We start from the raw sequence: 24942 nt of genomic DNA on the forward strand, positions 1-24942 counted from the left end.
TGAAGGAGACAGGACGTTACGGGAATGGAAGGCGAGGCTGCAAGAGTTCAGCATTAATGCTGACAGTCTCTGTTCCAGAATTTCTGTATGATTCCAAACTAATCAAGCCATGCCTTTTACTAATTGTGTGTTGTTTACTTTCTGAATGCTTAGTTTGAGACCCTTGGGTCTGATTTATGAAGCACTGATCTTTCACAGAGATAGCTCAAGTCAACGGAAATTATTTGAATATACAAATTAGCAAAGAATTTTAATTGCCTTGGATTCTGTCTGTCAGTGAATGTGCACTTCTAGATTTAATTTACAACTTTCACCTTAATTTGTCAGAACCCTTCTGCTGAAGAGGGTTAATACAATCTTCTCCTGTCTCTCCTTAGAAAGGTAGTTGAGGAGTGAGGAGCTACTAGAATTAAAGTGCTGTACACCAGCCCAGGCAGAAATTAATAAGTCTCAGAGCAGGGTGTGAATAGTGCTCAATAAATGAGGCATGGGGACACATTGAATAATAACAGGAAAACAAAGGCATTGAGTAGCAGCTCGTTATGCCAGTCACTGCAGGCAGGGGTCCAGTGGAAAAAATAGTAGGTGGTTGGGTAATTAAAGGCAGTATCATAACGTGTGCACACAAGGTTGCCCAATTAGGGCTGCACAGCAACCTTAATTCTGACACTTGCCTAAATTTTCAATGCTTGATTTTACACATTTAATGTTCTCTAGCATATTTTTGGTGTATTTACATATAGATGCTCCCCATAGCCTCGTTCATTGCCATGCTGTTAATTAGGTAGAACTACTGAGCAGTGCAGTTAGTTGGATAAGCAGGGCTTTGCAGTGAGCCTCGCGTGGCACGCTGCAGAGCAGAAAACTTCAGGCTGTCAGAGCTCTGAAGGCCTTACATCGGCGGTGATGAATTTGTTTTCTTTGCTTAATTATTTTTAAGTTAGTGATGTTTTTAGTGCATAATCATTTCCAGTCTCTATCCTTAAACTGTTCCATTATTTCTACTTCTGCTCCTACATTTATTCTTCACGGCTTATTGATGATGGTATGGTTGAAACATCTTTTTAATGAGAATTGTGTTCCTAACGCTCTTCTCCCTGGAGTCTGAGTAGTCTTTAGCTATGGCCCTTATTTTAGAAGATAATTTTATTTCATCCGTTTCTCCTGTTGCAAAAATATTATCTGGAACCAGACGATTTTGGTTCTGAAGTGCAGCTTTCTAATTGGCATCATCTGCTTGTACGATTTGGAACTTTTCAGAATACCAGTGAAGAGTGATAACCATGAAAATGGAAAAATGGAGAGACTGGAACAAGAGAAGGATGGACAGGAAAGTAAAAAGGTTTATCCAGACTTCTGTCTTATGTTTTCATTGTTTCAATGCTTCAGTGATGCTGCTCTCCTGTGCCCTGCCCATTGGGTAAGATGGGATTGCACGCGCGTATAGTAAGTGGGCTACATGAAGTAGGATGCTGTTTTTCTGAAAAATGCCCTCAGCTGATAAGGAGTATGTTCAGCGGTTGAGCACAGGCTTTGTTCCCTGTGCTCCTCTGTGAGGAGAGATGCCTGGATGTCTGTCGTCAGAGGCTGGGTCCCCCTTCCCAACCTGTCAGAGCAGTGGCTGAACGAGGGGGTGTTTGGATTGCAGGGTGCCGAACAGAGAGCCACCATTGGTAGTGTGTGTTCCTGAAGGCACACCCTTTGCTCCAGTATGTGGCCACCTTCACAGTCTTGTACCTAAGAGTGTGCAGTCAGGTTTATTAGTAAAACCACATTTTTATATTCTTACTCATGATAAATCTATCTTCATATCAAAGGGACAGCTGGTGATGGTAGGTGATCTTCAGCATCAGTAATAGTGTCAAAATACAAACCAAAGTGATATGTTTAAGATTAGAAAGCCCGAAAAACTCAGCCTTTTTTCATCTGCTCTCTCCACAAACTTGTAACTCAATTATTTTCCTCCCCTTTTCTAAGAATTTGCCTGAAATAAAAAGCTGTCATGATGGGGACAAGAAATCATGAATAGAGGTCTCTGCATTACATATCAAGCCTTGCAGATGTCATCTACAAAGCGCTATTTGTATTTTTTTTCCAGAACCAATATTTCTTGGACTTAGTCAGATGTGCTGTAATGAAACATTGATGCACAGGAATGAAGGGATCTTTTTTTTCTCCTATAAGGAAATGAGTTTTAGTACACTAATGGAAGAACAGAAGTGTAGTATAGTTTTTAAGTGACTGAAAATAAGCTGCAAGTGCCCTTTTACCTGCACTTAGTACTTAATATGTATTTTATTTTTCATTTGAAATTGTCTTTAGTTGCATCTTTTCCTTTTGGTTGTTTAGCATTCAGGAATGATACATTAAAAAGTCTCTAAGACCCTGAAAGCCTCTCACAAAATACCTAAAGTAGTAGTGAAAATAGATGGCTACCTCTGAAATTATATTGACTCCTTTATTGCAACTTTTATATCTGTTTTACCACATTTTTATAAAGCTTTCCATTCTTATAAAACTCTCTTATAGAAACTATATGGAAATCATTTGGCAATGAATTATGCTATAGCATAGCCTAAAATTATTATTTTATCTTACATTGTGAAGTCCTTTGGCATCTTTGTATAAGACTCAGGCTGGGAGATGTTCTGACAGTCTTGAAGTACACGTAAGTTACGGAAGCTTTGCAAATCCTTTGTTATTTTGATATACAGCAGTACTATTTTTGAGCATCATATCTGGATGTTGTGACACATTTTTCACTTTTATAGTTACTGATTTGTGGAGTCGCATATTCCTGTAACACCTTGTTCACGTGAATTAGAATTAGGAACGCAGAGAAGTGTATGTAGATGATCAGGTGATAGCAAATGCAGATGGAAAGTCAAGCCGAAGGACATGCAAAGTACTAAGTACTTATCCAAAAGTTATGACATCTGCTATGCTGCATTCAGGCTTCTTCAAAAAGCTATTCTTGAAGCATCTGAATGTTTTCACCCTCAGTTGTTTAAAACTTGGCACCTCAGGTAGCTTGGTACTATTTAGTGCTGGACAGAACGTACCTCTGTGAGATGTTTTTTCTCTCTGGTACTTGCTTAGCAAAGCACTTCAGCTCATGCTTGGCACCAGATGTATTTAACAGGGGCCTCATCCAAAACCAGATAAAGACATTGATTTTTCATGTGTTTTGGAACAGGTCCCAAAGCATTTAAGCACATGTTAAATTCTATATTCACTGAATTACCTCCAATTTGTAACAGATAAAATTTTAAAGGGAGATAGTCAGTGGGTGTACACTGAAGGCAGTGAAGCTGTATTCCCTCAGTTCTCTTCCCCCCACTCCTCCCTATTTTTTTAAAAACAACTTGCTTCTACCACAGTCACATGATTTTGGTTGATTTTCTGCTGTATTTTTCATCCACGGTAAACTTAATTGCAAATAACACGACTCCAGCTACTTAGTGAAGTATCTCTAATGTGGTCCTACTCTGACAGTTTCAGAAAGTAACATCTATTGAAAATATATTGCACAGATGGCTTAATGTATAATTTATCATCATCTCCAAACCTTTCCTTGTTCTAGATGTTGTGCTGTTCATTCCTTTCTTTTATGATTTAGTCTGTATGATTTTTACTACTACCCAGTCTCAGGAGTTCACATGTTAACATACCATTCATGATCCCCTTTGTAAAGCATGGGTTTCACCTGTGAGAATCAACCTGTGTGTGGCCTTAACATATTTTGATTTATGGGATTGTTCCCCAGAACATGGGCTGACATAACTGGAGTTGACGTAACTGCCAAATCTTGAAAAAAACAACAACCAACCAACGAACAAAAAACAAAACAACAACGAAAAAAAGCAAAATAGTAGAAATCAATCTGTATAAACTGTTACCCGTCATTCTTCATTGTTTGGATGTAATTATCTACGCTGTGGATACAGAGAAGGTGACACCATTTGGGTTTTGAAAGTGTAATACTTTATACGAGACATCACAGTTTGCAGACATTTTGTCCCCAGACTTTGATTTCAGCTCTTTGCAGTCTCGCATTTAGGAGCAGCCAGCTCCGATCTGCTCCTGTGGACCTGCTTCTTCCCCTCCAGCCTTCTGTAAAGACCCGGCTTATTGCTCATGCTATGCAAACAATAAAAAGCAATAAAAAGTGTTTAACACAGACTGTAATATGTAGTAAAGATATTTTGGTTTGTATCTATGTGCTGTTTGCATACCTAACATATATATTACAGATCATTGACGAAAACTACTTGTTAGACTGAAAATTACCCCACTACGTCTAAGAAAGGCCCACTGGCTAGCATAGCAGGTTGCAGTTCATTTGTTCCTCTTTAGCAGACTTTTTTATTATGCTTTTCTATTTTTACGTTTGACTTATGTTAGATGCTCTCTGATTCTTTTTCTTCCTAATGGCTACAAATGGTATAAAAACAGCTTAAGTGGTTCTCATAGGAACCCGTATGGCACCACGCATTCTCTACGCTAAAACCTTGAAATGTTCCTTTTATAGACATCCTTGTTTTCTTCTCACTGGAAAGATTTATAACCTGCTCTTTTTTTTCTGTCTTTCTCAATGCCACGCTTTCCCACTTTAGAAATCAATCTGTTGGATGAAGCAGTATCAAATCATTTTTCTGAGATCCAGAAAAGTTGTGCCCACCCTTCCACCTTTTTCTTTGCTGAACGGTGAGAGGATTTCAAACAGCTTGCTCATGGAGAACTTTCCTTTAAGAAAAGGAAAAAAAATAATAAAAAATACCATTGTCACTGATCTCTGCTGTAAACATGGCTCGGTTGGGGTTGTTCAAGGTATTTGTCTCTGGAGACTGTCTAGTCCAACCTCCCTCCTTGAAGGGAGTCGGCTGGAGCAGGATGCTCGGGGCTTTGTCCAGCTGGGTTTGAATACCTCCATGGATGGAGACTTAACAGACTCTCCGGGCAGCCTGTATCAGTGTTTGGTCACCCTCACAGTCTAAAAGGTCCCTCTGTGTTTGAAGGGAATTTCCTGTCTTTCTGCTGGTGCCCAATGCCTCTTCTCCTGTCACCACCCCCCTGAGAGCAGCCTGGTTCTGCCTCTCTGACTCCCACCCACCCTGACCAGACATCTATACCAGATCACTGAGCGGGCCCAGTTCTCGGTCTTGCCATTCTGAGATACCAGTTCAGATGAGCTCACTGAGCCAGGATCTTCAAGGTGAATATTGTTAACTGCCTTTCAGACGTGGGCTCTGCTGTCCCTGCCTTCCTTCTGCCTTGTTAAACTTCTGTTCTCATTTCTTCTTCCCAGCATCTGCCTGTGGTCTCCTCATAGGAGAGGGCAAGTGTAACACAGCACAGACCAAACTGCACGGGAATGAATGTTGTCTCAAACTGCAGCGCTCAGGGGGCTGCTGGACGTAAGCAATAGCTCAGTCCAGGAGTAAAGGTAGATAACTGTAGAAGGCCTGTTGAGTAGGAAGCGCTACTCAAGGTGACACACTCAGACATCGTGTGCAAGGGATTGAGAGCTATACGCCATTTGGTATGTGTTTGCTCCAACACTGGAAGGAAAGGTTTTTAATTCTTTACAAAGTAATTTGATATTAAAAGTAGCCCTGATGGCTGCTCCATCCATTTAGAAGTTCAGAAATGGATGTGGGTGCCAGAGTTCAGACTCCAAAATTTGGAAGTGCTTGCACAGTCAGTCTCAACCTTTACCACTTCTGCTGTTTTGTGCTTCTTCACAGGGGTTATTTCCTTTACCCTTCCTCTGTAGTCTCAAATACCCCTTGAACAATGCTACCTATATATACAGAAGATTTTAAAGCAATCGGTCTTGGTCTAAAAGATAACTGTATTCATTATTTTTTCTCGTATATCAGCTTTTGGGGAACAGAATTGGAATTTTCCATGCTCAGCTACAGTGACAAAAGTAAAAAGCACAATTATAAACCAGAAGCAATATCTTCCCTCAGCACAGCAGTTTCTCAGGAGAAACTTGTGCAGTCTCTTTACCTTCTTTGTTTAGATCTCTCTGTAGTGGTTTACAATTCACAGGGCAGGTTTCTTATTTCTGCCACTGGTATAGATGGCTTACCCAGGATTTCAGGCTTACATTAGTGTGAAAGGAGAATGAGGTCCTCTGTCCGTTTTCCTTGCAATGACATTGTGTGCATTAGCACACTCATACAAAACTGGGATTTTTATTTTATTTTTATTTTTATTTGATTTGATTTGATTTTAAAGTTACCGGTGGTATAAATCCAGCTCTTAGTCTATCATCCTGGTGGCAATAGTTAGAGCAGACCAGCTTTTGCAGCCCGGCTTTCCCAAGCTTGCAGCCTTTACCTTTGCCTTCTAACCTCATGTTCGTGTTGCAGCAGAGCCCCTCCGCTGCACAGCGCTGTGTCGGTGTTCAGCTTCCAGGGTGCTCCATGCAATATTTGCTTCCCATAAGGGAAATGGAGTAGATAGGCTCATCTCTGCCAGAGAGACTTGTTCAGTGCTGAAAGTGACTTGGATGTGTGGAGGCCAGTCTGGAGTTCAGTGGGCAAGTTCAGCCATAGCGAGGGATGTGGAAATACATTGCAGCAGAATCTCTAGATATGCATTTCCACTAGTGAGGGGTTTTCTTTGATAGCAAACTCAGCGTCACTGATTCACAATACCTCTCTGCTCCAGGGGGCATCAGAGGTTAAACACAATGCACTCGTGTTTTATCAAGGGTTATTGCCATTGAAACCCTTTTATCTGTTTTTTCAAGTGAAACACTGACACGGTTAGCATGCAAGTGTGCAAGGGCTTGGAACCAAGCAGTGCATGAAATGCAGTTTCAGTCTGTGTTTTGTAGGTCAGTAGGCTCAGTCGCTTAGCAATGTTTCTAAAGCATTCATAACTATATTTTTTTGTGAATAAATTATCAAATGCATTAGCCACAAGCTAGCATTTCTTCACCATAGGACATGCGTGCCACCTCTGCAGTAAACAAGCGTATGTTTGCCGTCACGGGAGAATCCCACCAAGGAAACTCAGAGCAACAGTGGCTCGGGCTCTGTGTTCAGAAACTTTTTGCAGAAGGGTCCTCCAAGGCTTCACTGCCCTTGAGCAATTTGTAGTGTCTGATCCATTTTCCACTCATAGCTATATGTGAAGATGACACTGACAATATGGCACTGATTTTGGAAAGCAGCAGTGAAAAGCTGATCAGAAACATGTGAAAATGCACACCCACAGATTGACTTTAAAAACAAATTTTTTTGCACAGACAGAAATTTCTATACTTGAAATATGCATTCAACACCACAGTCAGTGTAGACATCACTGTTTCAGACAGTGATATGTACATTAGGCAGCTTTTGAAAAATAACTCATACACCATATTATTTATTTAAGTGACCTTGAAAGCAGGGTCTAATTGCTTAGCATTTGACAGAGCTTACAATAGACCAGAATTTGATACGCTCACTCATGATGAGTGGTACTTTATTCCACAATTACTCCCATTCTTTTTACTGAAAAAAAAAATATAAAAAAAAGCAAGCCTAGAGCTATCATAATCTAAGAAGAAATACAGCTTTTGTTCAAAGACAGCTTTGTCTTCTGTTGTAGAGAAGCAGGAGTTTGTTAGGAATACTTAAGGTAACAACAACATAAAAAAGTTGACTGCAACGCTTCTGTTGCATTTAAGTAGCATTTCAGCAGGAACCTTAAAAGGTGATGGGCTAGTGTATTCCTCCATTTCAGTTTCATTTTGCTGTAACTTGAACTTGAAAGTGAGAAACACGTGACTATCTTAAAACAACCAGAAATATTGAACAAGATGTTCTTGAATCTCCAGCAGGTTCGAAGTTGTTGTCATTGCTGTTGCTACACTATGGAGAACTAGATTTGTTCTCGTTTTATTGGCTTCTCTGTGGATTAAGGTATGTCAAACTGCAGTTTGCTTGCTAGTAAATTAATTACGCCCCCTGCAAGGCACACACACACACATGCCCAGCTGCCTTTTTCACTCGAATACCTGGATGTCTACTGTTCCATGTGTTGCAGGGCACAGCGCTGAGCGGTTGCTGTACAGCACAGAAAGTCACCTGCTTTCTTTGGCGTTACCCAGGAAGGCTAAATTGTGAAGTGCTGTATGTATATCAGCCTATTAAACCCACTGAATCACTGACAACAGGGTAAGAAAGGACCTCAGGAGTTATCTAGTTAGTACTCGTGCCCCAGGCAAGATTGTTTATAACAGTGTTTTATTATATCGCTTGTTAGAAAGCAGCTTAAATTCTAACCCAAATCTCACTTGCTACCACCCTGCTCATGTAGAACAGACATGGAGAATCCTTTGCAGCATGTTTTACATATTTGGAGGCACTTATCGCATCTCCTCCATTTTCTCTTCTCTGCCCTAACCCAGTTTTTCCATTACTGGTCAAGTTTTCTAGGCCATGGATTTTTCTTTTTGCTTTTTCTGTCCTTTCAGCAGCTGATCCAAATCTGTGCTGAAGTCAAATGCCCAGACTGAATTTACTGTCATAGCTGCTGAATAGACTGAAAAGATCATTTCATAACCCTTTATGTATGTCTCAGGATTTTATATATATATAGTTATAGTTATTAAAAACTGTAGTGATGATTTTGTTGCCACTGAGCACACGTTTACTGGCATTGTCAGTGTCAGCTCCTCCACTTTAGAAAGCTAATAAATCAATTAAATTAATGAAATGTTTATATTGCTGTCATCTGGCCAGCACAACAGATATATCTTTTTCTGGAATAGAAATCCATAGAAATCAAAGGCCATGCTCGGAATAAGATTATAACGTCATAATCTCATTATTTCAATGGTGGTGGTGGTGGGGTGAGATTAAAAACAGAGAGAAATGAAATGAAGTATAGACCAAAACTGGTATTTGCTACAGAGCAAATGCAAAAGGAAGAAATTAGAGGAGACATGCCTGATTTGAACATCAAACCAGTGAAAATAGCATTTCATTTCTATTTTTATTTCAAAACACATCTAAGAAAAGAAAAAAAAATGTAGATGGAGACCAAAAGAGGCTTCTGAGTGCTTTTCTTTTCAAAATTTGTCCTAGTGAGAGATGAATGGCAGGGGATTTTATGCCCCAAACAGCACTTATAAGTGCTTTTGCTATTTCAATACCATCCTTAGGCTGAGAAGAGGAGACGAAGAAACAGACAAGGTGCCCTGACACATCACTTCTAAGTGATTTCTGTCCCAAAAGTATTCAAAAGACTGATAGAAGTTTTTTTTTTTTCTTGGATATTTATTTTGTTCTGTGACTTGGCAGAAATGAAGTGGGAAGATGAAGGGAAGCTCTAGCGAGTTTTTATTTCCCAAGGTCAGAAGAACAAAAAGCAGTTCCCACCCCTCACCCGATTTGGCACAGATGCAGTAAGGCTTATTTTGGGCAGCTAAGGTAACAGCAATGTGGATTTTTTTTTCCTCATATTTTGTAATATTAGTAGCAGTGAAAAAGAAACAGGGGTGCACTCTTATTTTCAGCATGGAGCAAAATACTGTAAGCTTGTGACTGAAGTACAAATAATCCAATAGCATAAGAAAAAGAAAAGCTGATGTATTTTGCAGCATCAGAACCTTACAGTGACCTGACTTGCTGTGGGCATCACCCAAAAAGCGTTGCGCAGAAACAGAGTATCCTCAGACAGAGCTGAGTTCCAACCTGAAAGGTAACTGCACGTAGAAAACCTCCAAGCCCTTAGAACATGTTTCTTCATCTACTTCTTTAAAAAGGGTCATTTTCTCTGTTCTGGAAGGTGACCTTACCTTCCACCTCCTCCAAAGTGCCGGAATTGTAATTACACAATGCAATTACACTGTAGCTGTGCCTTTTCAAAACCACAAATCATTACTTCATGTATCTGGAAAAAATTACATATTATTACCAGTCTTTTTGTTTCAAGCGGAGGCAATAAAATCTTGGCATCCCTATGGAATAAATGCATTGTGTGCATCTTCCTAGGCTAGCACACCACAAATCTTGAAAAATTAAGCTTCTGCTGGGCTGTTCTGATTCCTAGGTGAAGCTGGAGTATTCTTTAGCTGCAGCAAGGATTAAGAGAAGTCAATTTTCCCTTCAAGGCATTTGAAGATTTAGCTCTGTGTTCCTGACTATTTTGCAAGAATGCAAAGACCCAGCGTTTGGGCTCTGAATCCTTCTGTATTATGAATCATCACTGGAGAAACCATAGAATACTTCATGGTAAGAAAAACAATCAGTGTGTTTTAAGGTGAGAGTAGTAGTTTAAATAAGGAATTAAGAATCACATCCTAAAGGTGCAGGTGTACAGAAGAGTTTGTGTTGAGCAGTGAAGTTCTGCTGTCCACATTAAAAATGCAGGAAGACAAATTCAAGTTGACATATTTACATATATAAACATGTTTTCCTTTGACACAAGGTCAAACAAGATGTGTCATTCATCAGGTGATGCAGCAATGAATCCACTTTGCATCTTGAACACTTTTGTACATCTTGGAAGTGTCCATGGAACAGCGTTCTCGAGCTCCAGTATCAGCAGGTTGCCTGTCTCTGTATGTCAGCTGTTGCTCTTTGGACAGCGATCTAAATACAAATCAGTACACACGTCAGAGGCTCAGATATTTCTAATCTATCAAAATCACCACCAACAACAAAAACAAAATCAAGAACAACAATAACAAGAAAAAAATGCACAGCCCTCCAAGGAAAGTAATAACAGATGACATTTAAATTAAACTGATACATTAAATATTCATCACCGTGAGAAGATGTTCATTTAACAATTCTAAAGATTCTGAAGAAAATGGACTGTCTCAGCATCACAGGGAAGTTTTTCCTGTGAGTTAACTGGTAAGGTGACAGGAAGTAAAAGTTAACTATAAATGGCTAATTTTTATTTGGTAGCAAGAAGGGAAAAAGAAGATCTAAGAGGTTGTGTGACAGCGCTTCTTTGATCTCCTCTGCCAGATTCGGGGATTTTTTTACATCACAGTCTTGTTCTTAGATGCCAAAGAGATGGAGGTTGAAAATTAGGACCACAGGAAGCTTGTACTCTGGGCATCGTGTAGAATTTTAAATACCAAAGTTAATGATTTAATCTGAGACAGAAGACGCTTGCAAGTCTAAGGCTGAATGTGTGCTAAGTGGTGGGGATTGTAAGGGTTTGCAGTTTTGGATCAGTCACCTCCTCTGTATCTAAGGCCAATTCTGAAAAGAAATTTAAATGTTTGTGAAGTGATGAGGCAATGCTCATGAGATTGTGGAGGCATATACAAAGCTCATCTTGGTATTCAGTTGCAAACCAAAATATTACCCAGCTCTTGCCCCTGAGATCTATTTTCCTCATCCTTTGGAAAAAAAGGGAAGCAAACAAACCCCAAAACAAACATAAAGGAATTGTCTGCTAACAGAAACTTGTAGTTTTCAGCTACTGGTCTTCTGTTTGCATGCTGAATTCAAGCAAAGAGCTCTTGTTTGTGGAATGGTGTGAAATATCCAACTATACTTTAGTTGTGAAGATGATAGGAAGGGTGATAGGAACCATCTCTATTTGCAATGGCGTGCCACAGAAAGTTATTGTTATGTTTAATGTGCTTCTCATTGAGTGGTTCCTGTACCAAAGCATGTTGTTAATCCTAATGGGGTAGCAAATCCTAAATCAAATTCTCTCCTGCATAAAGGCGGACAGTTTAGAAGGCAGGAGTCATTAGAGGATAAGGATTTTTAACTGTAGTTTTTAAACTTAATTTTTTTTCACTGTCTTCCCTCCTTTGCCTCAGAAAAATATTGATATAGATATAATTCCTGACAGTGATGTTGATTGTAGCGTGTAAGTAGTATCCAACAGCAGAAACAGATGGTGTAATATTGTGATGGGGCCTATCACATAGTGACAAGGTTGAAAGGTGCAGCTGAAAGAGTGTATAATTTGGTATAAATGAGAATCTTGAGTCTGAACACTCCTAAAATTAAAAAGAGATCAGATCTGAATACAAACTTCCCAGCATCATCCCACTGCTGAATTTCTGCAATGATTGTTCAAGTGGGGGAGGCTGAGCAGTGGTGTGTGATCGCAGAGATGTGGGTAAGGAAAGCTTTCTGCAGCAAGAGCTGCAATACCGAGCAACCAAAGCAGATTTTAATCCTGCCAGAAGATGGTTGTGTCTCATGTTGTTTCATGGCAGCCCCTGCCTTCCCCGTTCTGGAGGGCTTTCCATCTCTGTTGTTAATGATGGCTACCATCAGACACCTGTGATTTTACTGTGACAGCTGACTGACTGATTGTCTGTGCGAGACAGAAACAGCCTTGCAAACCTTTGACCGTCGTCCTGAAGTAGATGTTTTAGACATTCGACGTTCTGTTTGACTCGTCAAGGTTTTTAGAATCAGGGACTGGGGGTTGCTCTTTCTTTAGCAGAAGTTTCAGAGCATTTGAGATCTGGGGAAACTTTTTGTGTGTCTATGTTTTGCTAGTTGTTTTTTTTTTTTTTCATAAACCTTTCTTCCCAAACAGTTTTTTTTTTGTTATTTTTTGTTTATTTTTCCCCTGAAGTTCTTCCAGCTACTGATGGTGCTCCAAACAGCTCTGTGCTACTTTGGACCAAATCATTTTGGCAGCAAAATAAAGCACAGGATTAACTATTTTGCTTCAACAACAAAATGGGAATTAAATTAATAATTCTAGAAAATAATTAAACTATTGGATGGGCAGAACCCTGGAATTAATTTATGAGGTGTATTGGTTATTTCCACAGTTAATTGCATTTTGATTTGAAATGCATGTAAGTGGAAGTAAACAGCCATGTGTTTAATAGGTACAGTGTCTGGGTAGCCCAAATAGCATTTAATCCCCTCCATGTCAAATGGTTTGTGGGTAAAAGGGTGTCCGGGGAATATCAAGGCCTAACAAGATAACGGCCATGCTCTTTACATTTAACTTATTAACCAACAGGTGAGAAGAAGAAATGGTTTGTGCATGGCTACCTACCCACGAGCTGCAGCCAGATGCTCTGCCCTTTCCAAATGTACTCTGAATAAGAATGAAACCATGCTACTTGTTTTGCCCATTAGATAGCATTATCTCTGCGGAATGCCAATTCATATCTCCTTGTGCTGCGTGTGGTTCTCACATATGGGATTTTAATAACCTTCATGCTGCGCTATGAATTCATAAACAGGGCTGATAGAGGAAAAGCACCACAGGACTTTATTTTTTCATTATTGCTCTTTTGAAAAACAGGGTCTGCAGGATTTTTGTGAGGATCTTGTGACAGAACAGGCAATGTTTTTGCTACTATAGTGGAGTTATTCCAAGGGGAGGGGATAAGTACAGCATTTACTTGTGATATACTTTTTCAGAATTGGTTTTCATCATCCTGCATTTCGTAGCCACTATAATTCTGGTGTATTGTAGTTGCAGCTTTGTGGATCTGATTGTATGGGAGTTTTCCCATTTCTCTAGAATGCAATTGGCATCTGATTTCTTGCAACATACCTCTTCCACTCCTTCCCCTCCATCTCAGCCTGTACGTTACAATCTCTGCAGCCCTCCAGCTGTGAAGATGCAGCTTGCTGATCAGTGATCACTGGCACATGACAGCGCTCTTGGCTTCTGTTTTGGAAAAGATTTGTCCAATCAGTTTTTTTTATTTTTAATTTTACCCCTCTCCTAACCTCAGACTCCACTGACTTACTGCTTCTACATCTCAGCCATGTTCCAGTGCTAGAGGGGGCACCACCGTTCGTAAGCTGGAAGCAGTAACAAGGACTCTCAGCCTCGGTCTCGAGGCATGAAGTGATCCATGTCACCTCATATATCCATTGCTAACACGACTTAGAGGGAACTTAGAGGGAAGGCTGAACTAAAATTTAGTCTCTACAAATATCCTATGAAGTAATGAACCTAAACTATTTGAACCACCCCATTTAGCAGTCCTGGGAGCTGGTTCATCTCTGCCACGAAGGAAACTGCACTGTGCTGCCTGCCCGTGCCCTGTGCTGCACTGGTGGGGTGTACTGGGAGTGCTTGGAGTGCTTGGGAGCTTTGCTCAGTCTGGGTTCCAGGGTTGTAACCATGCCTAATTATGTTTAATCAGGAATAAGATTTATTAGGTGTAGGTTCTGTGTAGGACTGTGATACGATATGCAGATCAAATCTTATCATCCTATTTTCATTTTAGGAATGTTTCTCTCTCTTGTATTTTATATTTGATTTTGTGTGTGATAGGTGATAGAAACAACCAAGAACAGACAAGGAAGAAGATAAATATTTTCTCTAATTATCTTCTGGTGTTTTTTTTTCTTCTCCCCAATGATGAATACTCCTTACTATTAAAAACATGTATCTTCATTTTCATAGAAATGTACTCAGCTTCAACTTGGCTGTTAAAGTGATAGAATTACAGAATTATTGAGAAAAATGGGTTGGAAGTGACTTCCAGAGTTCACTTTGTCCACCATCTTACTTAAATAGGACTAACGTCAAGGTTAGGTCAGGTTTTTGCCTCAACAAACTCTGGAAATCTCTAGGGGTGGAAACTCTACAGTCTTTCTAAGCACCTGTTCCAAAGTTTAATTGTTCTTTGCTATGAAAGTATATTCGCTAAAAAAGTGATCTTTCTGACATATGTAGCCAATCAGTATTCTTTCCTCAGTTCATCTCCCTTGGTCCTTTTTAGCAATAAGGAATACCGTTGCATAGCTGAGAACACATATGATGAGCTAGTTGAACACAAGCGCACAAATTTTTCTTCCTACTGCATCTATAACTCTACACTGATATGACTCATAGAGAAAAGATGCCAAAGCTTTCACATTTGCTTTGTAAATATTTTCTTGTAATGAAATTAATACATCATCTAAACCCTCCACATACACCTCTGTTACTGCTTTTAGTTTTGTTTATATATTTGTGGAAATATATATACACCTTATCTTCAAAGTCATTAAACAGACAAGAGAACATTTAACTAACATAATTAAAAAAGAAAATCAAAAAGAAGTTTTCTGATATATGCTGTTCACGGAAATGAAGAAATCTTATTTTTATGCCAGCCAAGGTTCATTGCTGTTTTTTTTTTTGCTCAACACCAGCTGTAATCTATAAGGGCATTTTTTTTTGGTTGATTATTTTATAATTTTATGATGACATCAGTGGAATGGATTTTTACACTTAGCTGTGTAGCATAGTCCCTCAGACTTTCTTTGAGGCAGATGGACCTTAGCACCTCCAGTTGCCGATGTGCAGTTGTGAGTCAAAGGTACGACAGTGCCTGTGGCATGGGGCAGCATCCTGCTGTAAGGAAGAGAGGAGGGGAGGCACGACCAGTTTGCTGTAGAAGGTAGTTGTCAGTCTTCTGTTCTCTCTCCTTGCTGTCTAAAACACAAGGCCATCAGCTGACATATATTCATGGTGCCAACAAACCAAAGTGGTCAGCAGGTGGATACCATCAGAGGGCACTGACTTTCCATCCTCATTTCTGTCCCCAAGAATCTGCTTTGTCGGAACCATCGTGCTCCGTGCTGTATCAGTTGGAGCTGCAGAGCAGCTGATGAGATTTGGTGTTCACCTTTATGATTGCTTTTCAAGTTATCAAACAGAAAAGATTCTACTGTCGTTACAGTCCTTGGAAGCACAAGGAGTCACAAGGTTCCTTAAAGTCAACAGATTTTTAAAAAAGCAAACCAACACACAGACCCTGTGCACTCAGAGGCAGGGTTGAAATGTAGAATTGTAGAATCATGGTCCAATGTATAAATTTGTAATAAAAATTCATATAATTTATAAAATATTAGAGGATGTCTTGCTGAGCCCAGTCCTGTATGGATTCTCACCCCACATGAGAAGTTTCCTTCCCGTTTCCTTGCTTGCTATACCTATGTAGTGGAGAAAAGATTGATAGGGTTTATTATTTTCATTTTTTAGTAATATTTTATTTTGCAATTGCTACTACCATGCTTCGCCTCATAACTTACCACCTGACCTGTGCGTGTGCATTGTGCAGCACCTCCTCAGGCCTTGCTCCTCTGAGCCCCACAGTGACGCTGCGGTGGCCGGCACATCCCTCGGACCCGGTGAGTTGGGGCAGGTCAGCGTGTCTGGGGCTTTTCTTCAGCATAGCCGTGTAAGTGAGGGGGTGGTGGGGAATATGCTGATGGCATAAGCTGCGCCATCGAGCTCCATGAGGAAGGAGAACCAACAAAGACTGATCTGTGAATTATTTGCAAATCATTTAACCCGGTAGTTCCCAGCTGAGAGTTCTTACAGAGTTGTGGTAGGTGATGTTAGTCCGTGGTACACACTAGTGCCTGCAATGGAATCTGCACAGATGAAATATGGTTGGTGGACATATGCACGGGGTCAGTTGTGTAAAAGCAATCGGAAGAGAATATGTTTGCAACAGATTTTTCATTTGAAACAGACCTTTAGCATCAAAGATTTTAAAATGCAGCTATGCTCCAACAGTTTCCATTAATGACTTAGAAGACCTTAAAATAAGTCTTCCTAATTATTTAAGCGGAACCCTCCAATGCAGTTTAAATTTCTGTCCTAGTGCCCAATGCTGCAGTGTTTGAAAGTTCAGATGTCTGAAAAATGGAAATGTAAGCTTGTATCTTTCTGCAATTAAAGTGATTTAAATAAATTAAAAAGATATTTAAAACAATTTATTTTTTGGACTAGGACCTTGTAAAAGAAGTTTTAGCCTGAAATGGCATTTCTACAGAAGTTTTTAAACATTTGTAAAGCTGACAGTCATAACGTGGTACAGCAAATGCTCCCAATATACCAATGAAGTGAAAAGAAATGAATGTGGCCAGAAGCAAGCATGTATTCTTTTTTAGATAAGGCATCCTGCAATTAAAAACACTGGACTCAGCTTCTTAAGGCTTATTTTGTCAAATGAAAAATGCTACTGGTTTTAATGCTATTGTAATAAACCTTATTGTTATTCCTGGCATGGATTTTTTTTTTTTTAATTTCAGAAAAATGGATAATTAGCATTTTAGCTTATCACTTTTCTTCCATGCATACAAATAATTTGATAGATAGACCACCAAGAGAGAGAAAATTAAATAATAGGTCTAGACAGCATGGAACTGGAGTAAATTAGAGGTTAGGCTTCCAGCCTGTTAGGCTGATATTCATGCAAAAATATATATATTTTTATTGGGAATACGGGAATACGAGCTAGTTTTTTTCTAACAGTTTTTACTGCTTACCTTGATATCATTTCCCCATACCAGATCCCAAATAAATTGACCTGAAATAGGATGCAAACTTAGATTTAGAAGTCCCATAATTTATCTGAGTACACATTTTTCAAATGTATTTAGACTGGGGGCCTAACAGCCATTCCTGCATCTTTAATTCAGCCAAGTAAGTTTCTAGATAATGGCCTATGATTAATGGTGAAAGCTGATAGTAGGAGGTTATTAGAGGAAGCAAACTTGGAACAAATCTACTGTATACATTATATACTTTACCGCCATCTGTGGGTATTTGTAATAAATACAAATGAAAGTCAGTGGTTACAGAGTAATCATGTCTCCCATTCTCACCAATATTTTGCATATGTGACAAAGAATTCCTTAGACATAGCATTATGGTGGGCAACGTCGGAGTGAAGAATTCTCACTGTTTTTTGCACAGCTACTTGCCATTATGTGCAGAAAACAAAACCAAAAACCAGCGTTTGTGGAGAGAGTCCTTTTGGCCGCAGTTGTTTTCAATGTCGTCGTTCTGAAGTCCCATCTGTATGGAAGGATTAGGCTATCTGTTATACGTCACCCGAGCTCTACTGCCATACGTGATGTTGGATGCAGAAGCTGGTTTTGTCCTTTACACTGTGATTCACTCACTGTTCAGTCCATTCAGCTAAGGGTATGTTCCCCCTTTTATGTCTCCTTGAGCTGTAAACGACATTTTACCTCCTTGTGTTTTGTATTGTTTGCTGAGCAAATATGCCTGTATAGAGAAGAAACAAATTTTATCTTCCGTATTGCTACATATAAAAAACAGAGAAGAAATACAATATAAATGGGGAATTGCCAAAAATAAAAGTAAACCTAAAAATTATGATCCTAATAACCTGCTGGTAACAAATACTCTTTGACCGTGCTTCTGAAAATACCGTTTTACAAGGCAGAGATAAAAGTGCTGTAGTCAAAACTATCTGGTTGTGTTTGGAGTTGTTTATGAAATTCTTTGGACAGTGTCTGGTTTAAATTGTACGTTTCCAGTAATGTTTTTGTGCACGAAATTCAAGAGTCATGAAGTGCTAATGAGAGCAAGTGAGCAACGTGGCAGATGTGAAGATAAATGTCTTATTGTACTCAGCATTCAGCAAGTGGCATTTGTTTGGAAGAATTCCCGGCTTTTGAACTATTACAAAGCCATGGTATTTCAAAGGCTGTATATTTGCAAATGAGTGATAGATGGAGTGTGACAAACATAATGGTTATTTATGGTCATCAGCTAGACCACTGGAATGAAATTAGGGGTACTCTAGAACCGATAGAGTTTGTTTTTCCTGGGTAATATTTGAGAAACTGGGAAATTATTTTTTTTCATAGGAAGTTTTTCAGAGTCAGTGTTACTTTAGTGCCTATTGTGTGAACTTGCTGCATAGAGTGGGCATAAAAGAGGATGCTTCCCCCCATAAAATGTAGGCATTTGATCCTCAAATGCTTGACACGAACATTTCCAATTATGTTCTTGTGCATGTTTTTATTTTTGTCGTGATATTTTATATACCAAAGACGATTTATTTTTTTCCCCCCTGATTCAGAGGTGTTAATTAGGTGGATCTGGAACTGTAGACATCTGTATGTCTACTGCTGTCAGGGTTTCTGGTTACCTCCAAGCTGTAGCACTGTACGCTGGGATGACTGTCTGTCCCCATCTGTTCTCTGCCTGAGCAGCTGCAGTTTAAAGGGAGACAGCTCTTCTCTGCCTAATGCTGAGGTGTTTGATTGACATGTCTGATAAAGCTTTCTTCACAAAAGTTAGTTTCTATGTTAACAAATATCTTTAGGTGGTTTCGGATCTTCTCTTGTGCTAGTTTTCATTCCCAAACACCATGGGTTATCTCACCAGCTATGGATCGGTATTTTACTTTTCCCCAAATCCTCTGTGCCCATACATCTCTCTCTTTCAAACACAAACTTATATTCGACCTTTCCATAGCCTGTTTCACTTCTCTGAGTTTTTTTTTTCTTTTTCTCTTGTGTCTTCTCTTTTGGTATCCTACTTCTATTTATTTCCTTTCCCTTTTGCAAAGTACTCAATTCTGTTAATAGGAGCACATCCTTCCTGCCATCATACATCAGGATAGGGGAGTCTACCAAGCACCTGAGCCATGAACTAAAATGGAGCTTCTGCTTTCCCCACAGGACCAGAAGGATGCTTCCCACATCCTTCAGGCAATGCCTTAGGGCAAAACTTTCTTCACTTGCCTCTCTGTACCGACAGTCCCCAGGCCTGCTGGCCATCGGTCCTCCAGGGCTTTGTCTTTGCTGGCTCTGTCCTTGTACTTGAAACACCGACTCTGGCAGCTTCCTACCTTCCTTAACCCTCCACATAGAGACAAAACAGTTTCTAATGTTCTTTAATTACTCTCTGCCCTGTCTCTATTTTTGAGACTTTTCTTGCCAATAGAGCTATCAGAAATATCTTGATAGTTGATTTTTTCCACGAGAAAATGCTAGTCTAAACTTATTTAAAAGGCTCCAGTTTCAATGAAGTTTTAGTTGGGAATCAGGAAGGAGGGAAAAAATGAATGGGAGCGCTCTGTTAGTATAAACTGCCGTGCTTTAACTTTTGCATAACATAGCAAAATTTTCAATTGAAGAAGAATTTAAATTCAATTTTAGAGACCTATTTAAATATGATTTTTTTTTTAGTAGAAAGTTAAAATATTTTGATCAGCCAGGACCTATATTTACCAGAAGTTTATTGTATGGGAATATCAAGAGGAGTGTTATCTTTGACTTTGCAGTTTTTGCTTTATTTTAGAATAGAGAAAAATACACAAGAAGATTGACTTTTCCGATTTCTTCTTTGTAGGTCATATGCTTGACCCTGTTGCTACTCAGAGTTTTCTCATATTTCCTTGAGGCGTTTATTTTTCAGTTCTCGGGTATTTGAGCTGTACTTGATTCTTGCCTTGTTTCAAAGCTGCCCGTATTGTTCCCAATAGCAGCAGCAAAATCAACGACATTCTGGCGAGCATTTGCTCTGCTATATCTTGAAAAAGGTACGAGCTGGCATGGAGTAACTGGAGCTGTCTTCAAAGTGAGAAAGATGACACTGCATCACTTTGCACTGTGGTTCATGTTCAGAAGTGTTTTTTTTTTTTTTTCCATGAGAAGGCAAGCTAAAACGTTTCAAGACTGCATTTGCTGAATGCAGGTTCAGATAGTGCTGGAAACTCTGGCATGCAAGTTTAAACCTCTGCACAACGTTCGAGCTTCCTTCCCTTTTCTGTCTCTTTACCACTGACATCCGGAATGCACAGGATACCTGTTCAAGAGAAGGACTGATACCAAATATTTTAGAGAGCTGCAACATGAGCTGCAAATCAAGGACTAGCAGTTCTCTAACAACTGGGTCAGTGTGTACAGAAAGAATTTCGGTGAAGTTTATTTATTCAGTCTCTTGCTGCAAGATTAGTCTCATTATGTGGCTCCTATGGGTTCCCTTCCAATTCATTCAATTTAAATAAAAACTTCCCACTAGCACTTATATATGTATCAGTGACAATCATCTAAATAAAATAGACCAGGCACCTGAGTCACAGGAACAGCCTTATGCAGAGGCAGATCATATTCTATTTATTTGGAAATGGAATGCACGTAGGCATAGGGCTTATTTCAAAATAATGTCAAAATGTTAAAATCTTTATGAAATCTTAGCATTAAATTTTATGAAGACAGAGATGTTTGCTGAGATGTGATGCCGGCGGCTGGGACCAAAAGCAACCATCTGAATATAAAAAAAAGCACTGCCACAGGTGGTGGGGATAACCACGAACTCAGGATAACCAGACCTGTGGAGTGAACACACAAGCAAACATGGCACTATCTTTCTTTTCTTTGAATGTGCTGAATTTTCACTTAGAGAAGCCTGGCAAGTCTTTCGTGTCAATCAAAGGTCTGAAAAAAGTGAGTAAGTGCGGATAAAACCAGCTTGGTTAATCGTTACTGAAACACAGGAAAAAAATACATTTTTTGCTTGTAAAGTAGAGAAAAGCAATAAAAACAGTGCTGGATGGTTAATGCCTCTCTTGTACCTTTCATTTGAAAGACCTCAAAAGAACATCAAGAAGAATAAACGCAAAATCTATTCCCTGTTGGCATCATTATAAATGTTGTATCCTCTGAAACTCTAAAGACGTCCAAGAAGAGTAGGAGAATAAATGGCATTGAAATAAAGAAAGTCTCTCTGGAGCTTTGTTCAGTCGGCTTTGTTAGAATTCACTCAAATAGGATGATTACAAGAAAAGATCTCATTTGTTTCAACATTAAAGGAGCAAATTAATATGTGGTGAGCTGCTAATAATTGCCTCATTATGTAGTGAATGGGCATTGCGTCCAATTTACAAAATTACAATCATATTGTTAAAGTAACAATTGGGAAAGTTTAATCTGAATTTCCTAACTATCGCTGTGATTAGTTGTGGGATTTGCAGAGCGAAGCGGGCTTGGTGGGTTGGGGTGAGCTCTGCAGTGCACCACGAGCCCACAGCACCAGGCACTCTCAGGAGGAATTAAGCTTTTCATTAGTGTGAATTACATCTGCTTAGGTCCGGAGCTAGATTTGGTCCAAGTGAAAAGAATCAGGCGACGTTGATGAAGATGGCAGCTTGGCACGGGAATGCTCTGTCAAGACATTGTGCTGTCGGGCTCCACCAGCCTCCAGAAATCGGATGGGTTGTGCTGAAGGCTTGGCCAGGACGTCTGAGAGACCTGGCCTGAGGTCACATCCCCTTTGGTCTTTGGCAGCCCCATGGGGCCGTGGCAGGGGAGCTTGGCAGTCCGGGGTCTGTGCTGTTGGGAAACTCACCCATACAAAAGGTCCTGTAGCTGGAATGTCATTCACTTGGTGGAGACTTTTGAAATGATTGGGGCCAGGGGGTGTTCAGATTGGAAAGTAACCAAATTTCCAAATATCAAAATCCTCTGTGGAACAGAACTGTGTTTTGTGACCTTTTCTAATTCTGGCTGTTTTTGTTATTTAATGGTTTGACCTTTGATTCTGTGAAGCCACTTCAGTGCTAAATGCAAAGATTTAATAACTAGAGCTGTTTGATAAGTGACCTTTATTACACAGCTATTTCTCTTTGCTAGAGATGCAGCACTGTTTTGCAAGTCCTAACTCACAGTTTTAATTATCTTTTCTATTGTCTGTAAGCTTGCACAGGAAATGGAAAGGTCAGACATTTCATTTTCTTTTCTGATTAAAATATAAGTGCTCCTCAAGAGTTACAATATATCACTCAGGAAAAAGATGGGACAATTTGTCAGAATCGTGCCCAGCTACTCTGCTGAGGAGTTCCGTGTCCCTCTGGGCAGCGACAACATGAATAATTTTTGAGGAGCAAAAAGCAGCTTATCAAAGATACTAGGTCAGAGCCCTTGGTGTCTAGAGGTGAAGTAGCTGTCTAAATACATAAAAGAAGAAGAAAAGTTCTTTATCTTTTTTTCTTTAGCTGATATATCTACCATGCAAGTGAGTGAAGATCTTGTGAAAGGTACAGGTAAACCTTTAACTGCTGTTCTTGGTCTAAAGAGCATAAGGAGTATCAGCGCAGGTTTCCATGTTCCTGCCAGTCTTTCTCAGCCCCATTGCTGCTGAACTGCTCTGCGGGCAAGAGGATAGCCTGCACTGCCTGCCAGACTCATCTTTTGGCTTCTCTGATAAGGCTGCTGCCGAGTTAGCATTTAATTGCTATCCTGGTGTTTGCAATATGGACACCTGTAATCAGTTTCCGGTAACCGTAAAACAGATCACCAGCAAGGCTCATTTTCTCTGATTCTCCAGTTTCCGTATCTCTGTATTCTGGTTTCTTTGTGCAAGAATTGGCTCTCTGCTTCTGTTCATCCTTAACACAAACAAAACAGCAATTTAAATAGAAATGTGGTAGTTTCTGATACAGGTTAGGGCTATCATGAGAAACCTTGCAACCAAAAATCCGTGTACAGGTAAAGGGTGCGAGGCACATAGGAAGCTCAGAGTATGGGGTGAAGAGGGACAACTGCAGATCTCTCTAGCTCCTCAAAGGTTGTCAGGAGCCACCAAATGTGTCCTAGTTTAGTAGCAGAAGTAGCAACCACAGCTACCCAGCTGCTTCCCAGTTCTGGCCCCTCTGGGCACCCAAATCCCTGTGCCTGGGATCCTATAGGAGCCCCGTGGCAGAGGAACTACATTTGAGCAGTTCGTGAGTCTCAAAGTGATGGGACAGCCATATCAGAGATGGGGTGTAATAACAAACAGGAATTTCATGTTAAATGACGAAAATGAGAAAGCTGAGGTGTGTGGATTATTGAAACTGCCCCTTTTATCTGTAGGAGTTATTAACCAAGACTGCAAGCTGCGAGGCTGTCTCCATATAGGGGTTAGCAAATTAATATTGCTGTGTGCTTTCCCATATACTGCAGAAAATATGATGCAAAAAGGTACTGAATTCAGTGAAAGGTGCTGCAATCAGTGCGATGTCTGTCATGGGTGTCAGTCAGTCTTTTAACTCCTTCTGGATTCTCTCTTGGGACATATGCATATTAGGGCATCTAAAATTTCTCTACATTGTAAAAATATTTGTTCTGAGATAGGGCTGGGAGGGGTTAAGCTTCCACCTCTATTGAAGAAGAGCAGATTATATGTTGACCTAGTGCAGGCATTCGATATTATGAAAGTGCTTCATAAATTGGAACAAGATAAATGAATCACAACAAAAGAGCTGGAAAAGTGGGGGACACAATTGCAGGAGTGAGTGTACTCAGTTTATTCCAGCAGAACAGTTTCACTCAGTGAATAGAAAATGTGCAGTGCATTTCTAGCTAAGGTCAGAAAATCAAACAATTCCAAATTTAAGAGAGCAGCTCTATTTTAATGGAGAAGAAAGAATATTGTGAAAAAACACCAAGGTTGAGACAGATTTAAATGGGACCAGATTCTTGACCAAATTGACTTTTCCTATCTAGCAGTTTCATATTCAGCATTTGTAACTTTGAAAGTTCACCCTGAAAGCTATAATTTAATCTATTGGGACTTTAACAATTTGCTTCATGTTAGGATGTGAGTTATGCTTATGGATTTGTTTAGGTCACCCAGCCATGTCCTCATAATGTATCTCAGAGAGGGTTTCTGTAACTAAGCAGTAAACAGAAAGACTGTTGTGTTCAGCTGTATCTCCCGGGATTTCAGCCCTGCTGTTAGGGAGCTAGGCAGGACAGCTCTCTAAAACTACAACAGCTATGAAAAATACATGGTGTTCTGTAAAGGAAACATTGCCAATGCTTTTGCATGCAGTCAGGCATCCTTAACTCCTGAAGAAATGAGGAAAGAACATTCTCAGGAACCACTCACCCAGAGAAATCAAGCCAATCACAACAGAGAAATCAAAATGTTGCAACTGTGAAATTTATTGTAGAAGTTTTGCAGGGCACACCTTTGTTAAGTATAATGATTGTCATCCAAATATTTGATATTTTCTCTATTATAATTTGGCCCTCTTGAGATGTTTATTTCTTGTCCTTACACAACACACCATTACCAAAGAAAACTGAGGTTTTGTCAGCCACCAGGTCCTAAGGTTATAGCGGTCAAATGTAGCTGGGATGTTATCCACATCAACTAAAAGAAGTGTGATTTTGAAGGAAAATAAGCACAAGTCTGGTCAGAAAAGCACCTAGTGTCTCATCAAACTAA

General features: G+C 39.7%; 1 protein-coding gene across 10 annotated transcripts in view; it reads left to right on the top strand.

The window, feature by feature from the left end:
• The window catches only part of ST6GALNAC3 (ST6 N-acetylgalactosaminide alpha-2,6-sialyltransferase 3), a 238284-nt gene that overhangs the window by 135764 nt on the left and 77578 nt on the right, over positions 1-24942 (top strand). The gene's annotated exons all lie outside the window — the stretch shown is intronic.

Source organism: Anser brachyrhynchus (genome assembly GCF_964034855.1).
Source record: "Anser brachyrhynchus genome assembly, chromosome: 8".
NCBI classification, from domain to species: Eukaryota; Metazoa; Chordata; class Aves; order Anseriformes; family Anatidae; genus Anser; species Anser brachyrhynchus.